The sequence below is a fragment of the Solanum lycopersicum genome, chromosome 8 (genome assembly GCF_036512215.1).
Source record: "Solanum lycopersicum chromosome 8, SLM_r2.1".
Classification (NCBI taxonomy): Eukaryota; Viridiplantae; Streptophyta; class Magnoliopsida; order Solanales; family Solanaceae; genus Solanum; species Solanum lycopersicum.
Genome location: NC_090807.1, coordinates 37,600,834 through 37,614,851, shown reverse-complemented (window position 1 = coordinate 37,614,851; position 14,018 = coordinate 37,600,834).

Here is a 14,018-nt window from a genome sequence, read left to right as displayed (position 1 = left end):
TCAATAAAATGTATTAAAAATGGTTATAAAATTTCGATTTCCTTACAAAGATAGAGAAATTGTTTCCGTTAGAAAACTTTCAATTAAAGTAAAATATATCGAAATCAGTTCCAAGCATTGACTAGTTTCCTTATCATAATAATAATTATTGTTTTTTTTTATTTTTTATCTCATATATACTATCTTATTCTTTGATTTTAGTATTACATGTTGTGTCTCTTTTGCTTCAATTATCATATTATTTATCATCATGGTTCTATTTTCCATTTCAGTATGACTTATTCATTACTATATTTGCTTTACATATTTTAATTTTCTCTTGTTATCTTTTACACAATGTACTGGGAATAGTCTCTATCTTGCTGAAAATAGATATAGGGCAACATACATGCCACCCTCTCCATATCATTGTCAAATTACACTAAATATGTTGTTTTACAGTAAAGTACAGCAACTAGAAAATGTAGTAATACATGTTGTTAGTAAGTTGCAATTATAATGAATTGTTACATAATAAACTAAACAGGATATCCAAAAACTACTTAGGCCAGTTCAAGAGTATGTAGTACAATAAAGGTGTTTTCCGATACGAAAGGAAAATATTTTTCATGAAAAATATTTTTCAAAATTTCCATAGTTTCATTAAGATAAGTCAATTTCCTCGAATTAAGGAGTTGGTTTTTCTAGAGAAAATATTTAACCAACCGAACATAAAAAATTGGAAAACATTTTTCCTCTCATGCCGAACACATTTTGAGACCTGGTTGGACGTTACTGACGTTCTTATTACAGGTTCAACTTAGCACAGTAACTACTCAAAACTCTTTCATTAACAATTTCAAGGGAAATGTATTAAAAAAATCAATTTTAATGTATAAATAATTCATCCAAAATCCAATAAAATATTATTTCCATCTTTGAATCCATAAACTCAAAATTTTGAATTCGCCTATGGAGACCTGAAGCATTATATCAGAAACACTATTCTATGAGTCGAAATTACCCATTTTATTGTTGTTGCTACTAGCCATCACAAAAGGTAAACCTGCAGAGCCAAGGCTTGACCGACAAATCTAGCTAGCCATCACAATCGTCTCTATTCGGAGAATCTTCAAGCTTCCTCTTCTTTTCAATTATAGAACTTACATGTGAGCCTCCATGAATTCTTCATCCCTTGAACATGATAACTTAATTTTCACGTCCTGTAATTGATCTTCACGAAAAACTGATCTACTAATGTTAAAAAAGAAACAATTAGTTGTTGTTTGAACTACATTTCATTGAAGTTGGAAAAAATATGTATCTGGATGTTGTGTTTGATGTTTGAACATTTATTTAATTTGGAAAAATAAAGGAAATTGAATTTGTGCTAGTGAATCTTAATTTACTCGGTTGAGATATAAAGGTTATTTCTGATAAACCCTCAGCTTAAAATAAAGAAAATGCAGAAATATACTAGAAAATGAGTTTACCACGGGAATCACTATCCCCTCAGTCTTGTTGTGTTCATGCTTCATAGATGTCTCCTCGTCACCATTATTGGATTCACCAACAACGAAAGCATAATTATTTGGAATGCACGGAGAAGTGGGGACGACAAGTTTGATGAAGGGCCTGTGGATTTTGATGTAATCCAAAAACCACGGAGTGCCTCTGTTTGCATAAAACAAAATGTACACCTCCTTTGCTAAAACAAAATCTTCTTCAACAAAAACAACCTATCACAAAATGAAACAAAATATTAAGTTAGTTGTCGTAAACTCACTATATTTTGTACAAAATAAGGAAATTCTACTATTTTCCATACCCGATTGTCGTCAAATTGGTACCATTCATTTGAGCACAACGAATGAAGGTGTAATCGTGTCCTGAAGAGATAGAAGATCCGGAATGCACTATAAATGTGTAGAGATCGTATTTCATTTCTTGACATCACCTAATTGCTAACAAAAATAAAATGTTCTTAAAATTCAAAGTGAAGATACTCACATTATTGATTTTGGATGTATAAAGAAGCTTGTCCAATTCCAGCGGAAATGAAACATGCTTATCCACCTTATGAACAACTACCCCATTATTTTTGAATATTTTGAAATGTAGGGCAGCAACAAAAGGGGCACGATCAACAAGGAGTTCTTTCTCAAATGGCCCATGTGTCTTACACCTCTCACAAGAATACTCAATTTTCTCGATTTTAGTGAAGGACTCTGGTGCTGCTGGTACACTGTCAACATCTTGAATCTCTAAGCTTATGTCGATTAGAGGCTCTTGTGTGATAGATAAATGACAATAATTGCAACAACGGAGCTTCAAATCCAGAAAAATAAATTAACCATACAAATTCCATATATACAAGCTAGACATACAGAGTACACACAAGTTTTATGACTACCTTCGGAGGTAGAGAGGACGTTTCTGATAGTCCTCAACTGAAGTAAAAGCATTACAAAGCAGTTTGAAAAATGAAAAAATTGAAATTCTACTAAATAAGAGACCACCAAATGCCTCCTCCACAATGATGTAGCTCTAAATTGTAGCAATTCGAGCTTATTGAGAAAGAACTGTAAGAATTCATGTGCATCTTCTTGTTGATACCAACTAAAATCGGGCGAAAATCTGATATTTTCACACAGTTAAGGAATACAAAGAAACATAAGGTACATAGTTGGCACACAGGAACAAAGACAAGTCGAAGGGAAAACTATAATCGATGCTATACTATAACAATTTTAGGATTGTGCTCGATCGATGAGTTTTCCTACTTTAAAAATGATCCTACTATCCAAATTATAATTCAAGTAGTTTATTGATGAGAAGATTATTTCAGCCCTTGATTTAGAATAAAAGTAAACTTTAAATGGAAATAAATAAATGACTAGGGTTAACTATAAGTAGTTTAGAGACGGAAGCATAGGTTCCCGTTAATTCACCCATTTCCGTGTGTATGTGCGCACAAGATGCGGAATATCTCTCATGTTAAAAACAAGATACAATAAAGCATACCTCTCAAGTGGCTAGCTTCTTGTGCGCACATACAAAGGTTAACTAGATCTACAATCATGCAAACTACACAAAATCAATCATGTGATCTGCAACAAGAAATAAGATGAATCAACTAAGGTAAAAATCCTTCAAAATAGATCAAAATAAAGAGAGACTATAAATTGTTGCTTACTATCACATGGCGATATATGATCAATCGATCCAAGTAGCTGAAGCAACACTATGGTGTGCATAAAAGATTGCACAACCGCATTTACTAAACATGTGTTGCCTAAGTTACACATGCCACTTCCCTAAAATTAGATAATAACATATGCATCAAAAACAAGAAGAATCAATATATAGAATATACACAATAGAGACTGTTTAGTAATGTATTTTTTCTTAATATCTACCTAATAATCGTTATTCCCACACATACGAGTGACATATTTAATTTAAAATTTTATCATAACAATTGCTAGCTAGTTCTCAATTATCGAGCTAAAAAGTGGTTAGGCCCCACCCAATCTATTTTACTACATAGTTGATTGATTAAGATATTCTAAAAATAGGCTAAGATTTTATTATTAAAATAACTAAAAGTTGCTAGCCCTGGGTAATCTACTACAATAGTTTATTGATTAAAATGTCATAAAAATAGGCTAAAATTATATAATTTGAAAAAATATAAAAGTGGCTAGCCCCGACTAATTTACTACAATGGTTGATTGATTAAGATATAATAAAAAAAGGCTAAAAGTATAAATTGTATCACTTGAAAGAGTAAACAAGTGGTTAGTCCATGCTATTTCACATTAAATTGTATCACTTGAAAAAGATGAAAACTGGTTAGCTCACACTATTTATCTATATTTTGATTGATAAAGATGTCATAAAAATAGGCCAAGTTGATTGATAAAGATGTCATAAGAATAGGCAAAAATTATAAATTGTATTACTTGAAAGAGATTGAAAGTGGATAACTGCGCCATTTGACTACACAATTGATTGATTAAGAATTAAGACGTCATAAAATAGGCTAAAATTATAAATTGTATAACTTAAAAGATGTTAAAAGTTGAAATCATACCACCATTTTAGAAGACTTATTCTCAATAGCCTAGTTTCTCCAACTATTTCTTTGAAATTTTCGGGCTCAATTGAAGAAATAGGCACAACAGTTAAAGGAGACCATTAATCCCAAGATGAATATGAAAGTCCATTGCAATAAGAAGAAAAGTTATAGCGCGTTCAATCAGAATCAACATTAATCATCAATGAATCAGAGTCAACCTGAACTAGTGACCGTTCATCCAAAACCGAATCCTTTTCTTTTGTTTTTTCATCGACTTCAATTTTTACTGATGAAAAATCAACATTATATTTCTCAATTTCTTTGATTTTCGGAGCTTCATGATCAGGTGATGTTTGTACATTATTTGCATTTACTTTTTTAATGGAGAAGAAAAAACCCAACATAAACTAGAGATAAATCAAGAATGGAGGTATGAGAACTCTAGGCTCATTAAGGGTTTTTATAGATAAAAAAAATGATGAAAAAATCAAATCAAAATGTAAAGAATGACTTTTAGGAATTTCAAGAAAAAATATATACTTTTTGAAATGATGAGAAAAACAACAGACACAAAAAATGATTTTTTTTCTTTGAAGATGAAATAAAGAAGAATATCAATTTTGATTCATTGTTTGTAAAGATTTGAACTTTGAAAAATTTGATATTTGAGAGAATTAGTTGAATATTTGTTATTCTTAGGAGTTCTGCGGATACTTCAGACACATAGAAGGGTTTCGAAATGAGAGGGAAACATATAAAGAAATGGAGGTGGGTGGGGATGGGGGTAGAGGGGACTTGGAAAGTAAGTTTCCCAATTCGTAAAGTTATATCATATAATAGATTGCCAAATTTGATTGGTTATATTAATTATATGATAAAATGTAGGGGTTTCAAAGAGACCGTTGATTATTATTTAAAAATATATATTATCTCCATTTTTTGGGTATTTTATATTATATAACAAACATTAGATTTTCCTAAATCATTCCAATCATATCAGACTATCAATTTCTCTTACGTATCGAAACGATTCGGTTAAATTATTTCTTAAAATGTTTTCTTTTAAAATGACACTCCAAAATCTACTACTATTAAAATATTTATTCCACAAGTATGTTCCTGAAGAAACACTTTAAGTTCTTCATCAAGAAGTCAAGAATGTACATCTTATGTTCTTGAGGACGCACTTCAATTCTTCATCAAGAAGTCAAGAATGTAAAATCTTATTATCGTATTATTTGATCTTAAACATATAAAATGAGTGCTTACATAATATTTTTCGTATTGTTTGACGGAGTATCTTAGAAAATGTACATTAATTTAGACCTAATTAATTAAAGACTAATAAAAGAGCAAAGATCCACAATAATCCATTAACCAAAAGCCCATGACCAGTTATATTTATTACTGAAAATGGTACAAAATGTATTTAAGGTATTAAATGAATTTCACAATATTTTGTTTATTTTTGTATTGTTGGTTTTAACCTTTCATGGTAAGAGTGTTCCTATCTAGGTGTTAGAGTAAATTTCTGCATGGCCCGATGGGTTGAATCGTGACACATTAATAAGTTCGCTTTCTATGTTCTTCGAAATTAACTTTACTGAGATATTATTGACATAATTACTTTCTAAAGGCTTATTAAACTTTCCTAAGTATTAGAGCACTTTTATTTTATTTTCGAGTTGATGAAATTGAGGACCCTCAACAATTGAATACTAATATCACTCTCTCTCTCTCTCTCTCTCTCTCTCTATATATATATATATATATATATATATATGTATATGTATGTATGTATATATATGTATGTATGTATACATATATATACATACATACATATATATATATATATATATGTACACATACATACATACATACATACATATATATATATATATATATATAATAATCATAAATTAGTTCTTGCTTTACATAGTCAAAATGATTTTTATTGAATTTAGGATATGGACTTTTTAAAATATTTGATCATTAATTATAAATTAAAAAAATTGTAAATGATATAAATATTAATAATATAAATGTAAGTTGATTCAAATTATCAGAACATCTCCTACAAGAGAGTATATTAGAAATTGCATGGTGACATATCTCAAGGAAACAACTAAGTATTAATATCCCCTACACCAAATTTGGTCTAAGGCTACACGAAATCTTGACAACTCTTAAAAAGTGTTGCCAAAGAAACCTGAGGCAACACTTTGAAGGCGTGACTCTTGAAGCGGGTTTATGGCCACGAAAACTTTGAGAACACTTTTAAAGTGTTCTTTTTGTAATTATAGGCTACATGTTATAAGCATTGCCAAATATTAAAATAATGTGCAACCTTTATTTATATATATGACCACATTTTTAAGTGTGCTATTTTTGAAACTTTGAAAACTGCCCTATTACGTCTCAAATTTTTAGCTAAACATAATAGTATTCCCCATATATCTATTCCCCCCCCCCCCCCCAATTTCTAAAAAGCTAGTTTGCCCTATCAATATATTTTTTACTTTAATGATTCATTAATCGACATTGATTTCAGGCAGACTGATTGATCCCAATTTCATGGCGGAAAGAAATTTAGTCGTCAGTGGAAACACAGATATGGGTCCTCATTGCAATCTTCTTAAGCAAGGTTAGTCCAAAAAAATCAGTTGTACAACTCGACAGTAAAAAATTATTCAAAATTTAATTTTGCTCTATGAAATCTCAATTTTTTTTCTTTAAGGTACGACCCTAGACAACCCAGCAGTCAGGCAGCCTCCTGTTACTTTAAATTTTTTGCTTTGTAAGGTGCACGTCAATTTTGTTTTCTTATGTGTATTGGTCTACCCAGAATACAAGTATTTGTCATAGTAAGCCATAAGTTGAGGAAAATGTTTGAACTAATTGAAAGAGCAAAAAGAAGAAGAGGACAATATATATAAATGCATATTTACTCGTTAGTTTCTGCTCTTGTTATACTGTATTACTTTTTTCATAATCTGGAAAACTGCTACTGCAACTTCAGTATTTTTCTATTTTTCTGCTTATAAGTCTATGTCTCGTGCCAGATATGTAATATAAAAATCCAAGAGATTCTTTTGAATTTAGGAAATTGAAACAATTCTATGCAGTTTGCATTTATTTTATCTTATAAAGAGATAAGAGTAAAATAAAATTGTAGCTAGTGTTTTTGAATTATAAAATTGTAACTAGTGTTTTCAATTTGCATATAAAAAAGAATAGTTAATTATCTATAATATGCTATATGTGGAATCTAAAGAATAGTGAATTATCTATAATATGCGATATGTGGAATCTAAGTTGAGCACAGTTGAGAAATGTCATTTGTATTAAATAGATTGTTCAAAACTTACAAAATGCACTAAATCGTATCCAATCTTTAGCAAAATGCAGCAGACTAGAAATTAACTCAAAAAGTTTCACGAGGAACATACACCAATGTGATGTTAACCAGAAAAACAAGAGAAATAAAATTACAGAAAGGAAAACTATAACTTTTTAAATACATGATTAAATAATGAGTATACTACAAATCTTATTGAAATATCAGGGATATGCAAGACCATCAACAATGCATTCTGATATTTCAAACTAGATTAATTCCCTTATTGGAATTTCAAAACTAACTTTCCTAACAACAACACAAAGAATTTGGCTACTGCCAACTTATTAGTTGGAAAATAATAGGATTAAAGAGCAAGGGTAAATGTGGATCCCATCTAGCTCCAAAATCGATCACACACGCTCGAAGCATATCTTCTAACACCTGAATCATCCGCTCGGACTGATTATCTATCTAAGGGTGAAAGGTTGTACTCATATCTAACTGAGTACCCAGACTATGTTGTAATGCCTTCTAGAAGTGAGAAGTCAATAATGAACCTCGATATGATATGATAGAAACAGGAACTCCATGTAGTCACACAATATGACTAATATATAGCTCGGCTAATTTTTCTGCCGTATACTTCACCTGAACCGGAATAAAGTGGGCAGACTTGGTCAACCTATCAACAACGACCCAAATAGAGCCATAACTACCCACTGTGGTAGGCAAACCCACAACAAAGTCCATAGTAATCCGCTCACACTTCCAATTAGGAATAGACATCCTCTGAGATACACCCCCAAGTCACTAGTGCTCACACTTGACCTGCTGTCAAGTCAAACACCTAGAAACAAAGTCTGAAATGACCCTCTTCATCCCACACCACTAGTAATGTTGACTCAGATCATGATACATCTTCGCCGATCCCGAATGGATGGAATACCGAGAACAATGGGCCTCCTCAAGAATCAATCTAATAAAATCGCCTGTCTTGGACACACAAATCCTGCCTCTGATCCACAAGACACCATCAGAATCTAGGACAACCTCCTTAGCATCCACTCTCAATAGTTTGTCTCGAAGGAGACACAGCTTTTCATCATTAAACTGATGTGCATGGATTTGCTCGACCAAAGAAGAACGAGACTCAATAAAATCAATCATCTTAGCACTCTCCTCTAAAATTTGCAATCGAACAAGACTGTTAGCTAACATATGAACATCTCTAGCCAATGGTCTCTCCACAATACTAAGAGATTCAAGACTCTCCAATGCTACGAGTCTTCCTACTCAAAGCATCGTCCACAACATTGGTCTTCTGCGAATGATATAGAATGGTCACATCATAGTCCTTCAGCAACTCAAGCCATCTTCACTGCCTTAAGTTCAAATCCCTCTGACTAAAGATATACTAAACACTTCAATGATCTGTGAAGATCTCACAATGCACCCACACAAATAATGACGCCATAAATTAAGTACAAATACTACAACCGCCAACTCCAAATCATGAGTACGGTAGTTCTTCTCATGGTATTTCAACTGCCTAGAAGCATAAGCAATCACTTTCCCCTTTTGCATCTACACAAAATCCAATCCAACTCCTGAAGCATCACAATACACTGTAAAGTCTATACCCTCCTCAGGTAGAGTCAACATAGGAGCTGAAGTCAACGAAGTCTTGAGTTTTTAAAAGCTCTGCTTACACTCATCATACCACTGACAATACACATCATGTCGAGTCAATCTAGTTAATGTAGCTGCAATAGTAGAGAAACTCTGAACAAATAATCGATAATAGCTTGCCAATCCCACAAAACTCCGAATCTCAGTAGGTGAAATAGGTCGCGTACAACCTCTATATGCCTCAATCTTGGACGGATCTACTCTAATACCCTCCTTGGACACCACATGTCCCAAGAATGCCATAAAAGTAAGCCAGAACTCACACTTTGAGAACTTGGCATATAATTTCTCTTCTCTCAACCTCTGAAGTACAATCCTCAGGTGTTAGACATGGTCCTTCTTAGTCTTTGAGTAAACCAAGATGTCATCGATGAAAACAATCACAAAATAATCAAGGTATGGTCGAAACACCCCATTCATCAACTCCATGAATGATGCAGGGGCATTAGTCAATCCAAAGGACATCACTAGGAACTCATACCGGGTCCGAAAAGCTGTCTTAGGGATATCTAATGCCCTAATCTTCAACTAATGATACCTATACCTCAAATCAATCTTAGAGAACAACAATGCTCCCTGTAACTGATCAAATAAGCCATTAATAAGCGGAAGAGGATACTTATTCTTCACTGCTACCTTGTTCAACTGTCTGTAATCAATACACATCCTCATAGTCCCATCCTTCTTCTTCACAAACAATAAAGGGGCATTCCAAGGTGATACACTAGGGCGAATAAAACCCTTACTCTATAAATCCTGCAACTGATCCTTCAATTCTTTCAACTCTGCTAGGGTCATACGATATGGAGGGATATATATAGGCTAACTTCCCTACTCTAAATCAATAGCAAAATCGATATCCCTATCGGGAGGAACACCTAGAAGATCAGAAGGAAATACATCGAGAAGCTCCTCAACCACTGGAACAGAGTCCATGGGAGGTTCTTCAACACTAGTATCCCGAATAAAATCTAAGTAAGACAAACACCCCCTCTCCACCAATATCTGAGGACGGATAAAAGAGATGAGCTTGCTAGGATAAAAACCACTAACACTCTTCCACTCAACCCTCGAAACACCAAGCATTGCTAAAGTCACAGTCTTAGCATTATAATCAAGGACAACATGATAAGGAGAAAGCCAATACATACCCAAGATAACATCAAACTACCATTCCCTGAATGATTAAGTCTATCTACCCAAGTGTCATAACCAGCCAAAGAAACAAGAAAGGATCGATACACTCGATCCACAACTAAGGGATTACCCACGGGTGTTGAAACACGAATAGGTAAAGTCATGCTATCACATATCATATCAAGTTCAGCAGAAAAATACGTAGACAGATAAGAGAATGTAGAACCTAGATCAAATAAGACAGACACAGGTCGATGGCATACTAGGATGATACCTGTAATAACAACATCAGAGGTCTCCACCTCAGGTCTCCCCGGGAAAGCATAGCAGTGGCCTCCTCGTCCACCTCCAGCCTGGGTGGTACCTCTACCCCCACTCTGTTGAGATGCAACACCACTAATAGAAACTCTATCAGCTCTACCAGACTGAACTCGTCCACGACCTCTACCATGTGGTGTTGGTGGTCTAGTCTAGAATGAAGAATTAGGTCGAGGCCCACCACGACCCCTTTGAGAAGTACGCTGCTGCATTAGGTGATCGGGATCTCCACAAGTAAAACAAAATCTCTGACCTCTATGTGGGCCCTGAAAACCCACTATAATTTCCCTTGCCCTGTAGGTCGCTGCTGTGAACCATACGAGCCCTAACTCGGTCTATAAGTTCCCTAGATGTCTGGTCACCCTAAAATTTTGGCATTGATGTATGAATAGGTCCCCACTGCTGAAAAGAACCACTCACTCTCTGTGATCCCCTACCTCGAGATGAGGCACCATGAAACCTACCTGATATACGCGCCCTTTTAGGGTCCCCAAACTCCTTTCGGTCCATCAATTCCGCCTCTTTGGCAAAGCTCAGAAGGGACTGGAAAGAAGCCCTCTCCCTAGATGCCCGAAACATACCTGACCTAATAGAGAACGTCAATCCTCTCACAAATCTGCGGATCCTCTCTGTCTCATTTTGAATAAAGGCTAACACATGCCTAGACAACTAGCAAAAATGTGCCTCATACTCTTTAACCGGTAAACCATTCTGCCTCAAACTCTCAAACCTCAAGCCACTTTCCTATCTCAGGATCCAAGGGATAAAACAATCGTGGTATGCACTAGAAAACTGCTCCCAAGTCACTAGAGGATATCCAACTGGCAAAACCCCCGAATAAGTCCTCCACCAGTCTCTCGCTGGCCCCTGAAGATGTATTGTAGCATATTGAACCCCATGTGACTCAGATAATCCAACCACCTCTAGTAACTCTCGGTTGGTAGTTAGAATCTCATGAGCGTCCTCGCTCCTCCCACCCTGAAACTGAGGTTGGTCCATCTTTTGAAATCTGTCAAACCTAAGTTGCTCATCCTTTGTTACAACAACCACCGATGCTTGACCCCCAACTGCTGGTGCAACATTATTTTGAACTGTGGGATCCACTGGTAGTTGTCCCACCACATCTTAAACAACTGGAGCTTGCTGCTGCTCTTGGGTCTGAGCCCCTTCTCTACTACAAGAGTCATGTGGTGTGGCGGTCGCACCACCACCCTGAGAAAATCCCTCTAGCACACTTAACACCCTCAATAGTGTATCCTGAAGCAAAGGTGTGACTACAGGCTCTGGAGGAAGCTGATCCTCTCTTCCATCAATCTGAGGTTCTAGAGAGACCTCTCTAGCACAACCTCTCACTGGTGTTGCTCCACAGCCACGACCTCTGGCTAGTCATACCACAAGCATGACCTCTAGCTTGAGCTCTACCCCTACCCCTTAGTTGGGGCCGCAACAACTGCCTCGGGAAGTTTCTCCCCTCTACCACCAATTACATTAGCTCTTGTGCTTGTTATCTGTCAAAAGAATATACAATAACTCAATACTAAAGAAGGCAACCCCGCACAATGAGAAAGAATGAATAAATGTAAGTTTTCTAATAGTCTTTATAGCCTCTCAGGGATAAGTGCAGACGTCTCCGTACTGATCCTTGAGACTCACTGTAGACTTGGCTTGCATACACGTGAGACCAATTAACCTAGGGATCTGATACCATTTTATTACGACCCAAAATTGGACGAGTAGCACTCATCTTATCCCACCAAGACAAGTAAGCCTAAAACCCAATATCTAGCAAAGTGCAGAAGTAAATAACAATCCAACAATAATTTCTATTATACAAACAAGTCATCTTAATTCGATTCCCAAATCCAGGTTGTCATGTGCACAAGCCTCCAATGTAAGTATTAGAATTGAAATAAAATAAAAAGTCTAAAATGAAGTTGTCTTTCAAGTAAAAACAAAGTCATAAACTGGAGTAGGAAAGTTTACTGAGATGACAAGCAGCTAACTCGCAATCCTCCACAAGATGCCTGAGAAATGAAAAGAATAAGAAGTATCACAAAGATCCGGGCTCGTAACCTACAAAAATTTATAGAAGCAAGAGGTGAGTACCAAACCACGCGGTACCCAACAAGAAACCTCTAAACACAAGTTAAGTGAACAAAATACATGTACTCCTTACACCCTATCCGAACCTCCACAGTACAAACAACTCACAATTTACCAAACACACAACTCAATAACCACACTCTATCAGTTTACATATTCTCAATAACAACTCAATATTAAACAGTCACAATTTCCACAGAAAAACACTCACAAGATCAGCAAGACACGTGTTCAAGTTAATCAACACTAATAATGCGTGATGCCTTGAGATGCAATGTCAAGTATAGTGATGCATGTCTTCTCTAACGATACACACCTGTTGTCTCTTAGTCTGGGACCCATGGGGGACATATCTCATGCATCTGTCGCGGCGCACAACACGACCCTCGATAATAGTAACCTTTATAGCGCGCAATACATCCCTCAAAATAAAATATTCATCGCGGCGCATGACACGACCCTCGAAATGGTACATCCTCTGACCACAATCATGTCTCAGATACAATGTAAATGACATGCTCAAATGAAAATGAGGAGATAACTATTTTGATAATAAAGCACAATTTACAACAAGGAATACAACACCAGCAAATAAGCAACAAGTCTACAAGTCATTCTCAACACCACACAAGGAAATACACTAATTTCATACGCTTTACAAGGTTTTACAAAACCACTTGCCTTAGCCAATCACTCTGGGACTTGAGCCTTCCCTTTTCGTTGAACTTTCGAACCAATGCAATCTATTCAAATATATATTCACAATAAGGTTTTGAAACTAACAACATCCACATTATTAAGTGTTTACCCTTGAACTTAAAATTCACCCGAATTTATAATCAAATTCATAATTCTTGATGTCAACTAACATTTCAACTATCATATTTTCTAAGTTCCAAGTCTAAAGTCAAATCTAAATTTTAAAAGTTATCCCTCAATTCTTAAAACTAACGTAAAATAGGTATTGACCAAGCATCAAATTAATGAAAAAATATATATCATCAACTTATACCTATATGTCAAGTTTTTCTCAGTGATTATTATAATCATTAACATCCATCATTTCACCTATCATTACTTCTCAAATTTATCAGCCACCAATTTCATAACACTACACCCACTAACTTATAATGAAAATTAACATTTGTTTCTTTTCTTATTCGTTTGAATTTTGAAAGCTACCAAACTGATGTAACATCATCATATGACTTCACAATGCCCAACTTCAATTTATTATACCCATTATTATTATTATAACAATAATAATAAATAATTTGATGCCTCCACTAAGCCCCAGTTTCAATATATAACAAGTGACTTTATTTCAACATTTTTTGTTCAATTTTTGTATTTTCTTTCACAACTAATGAG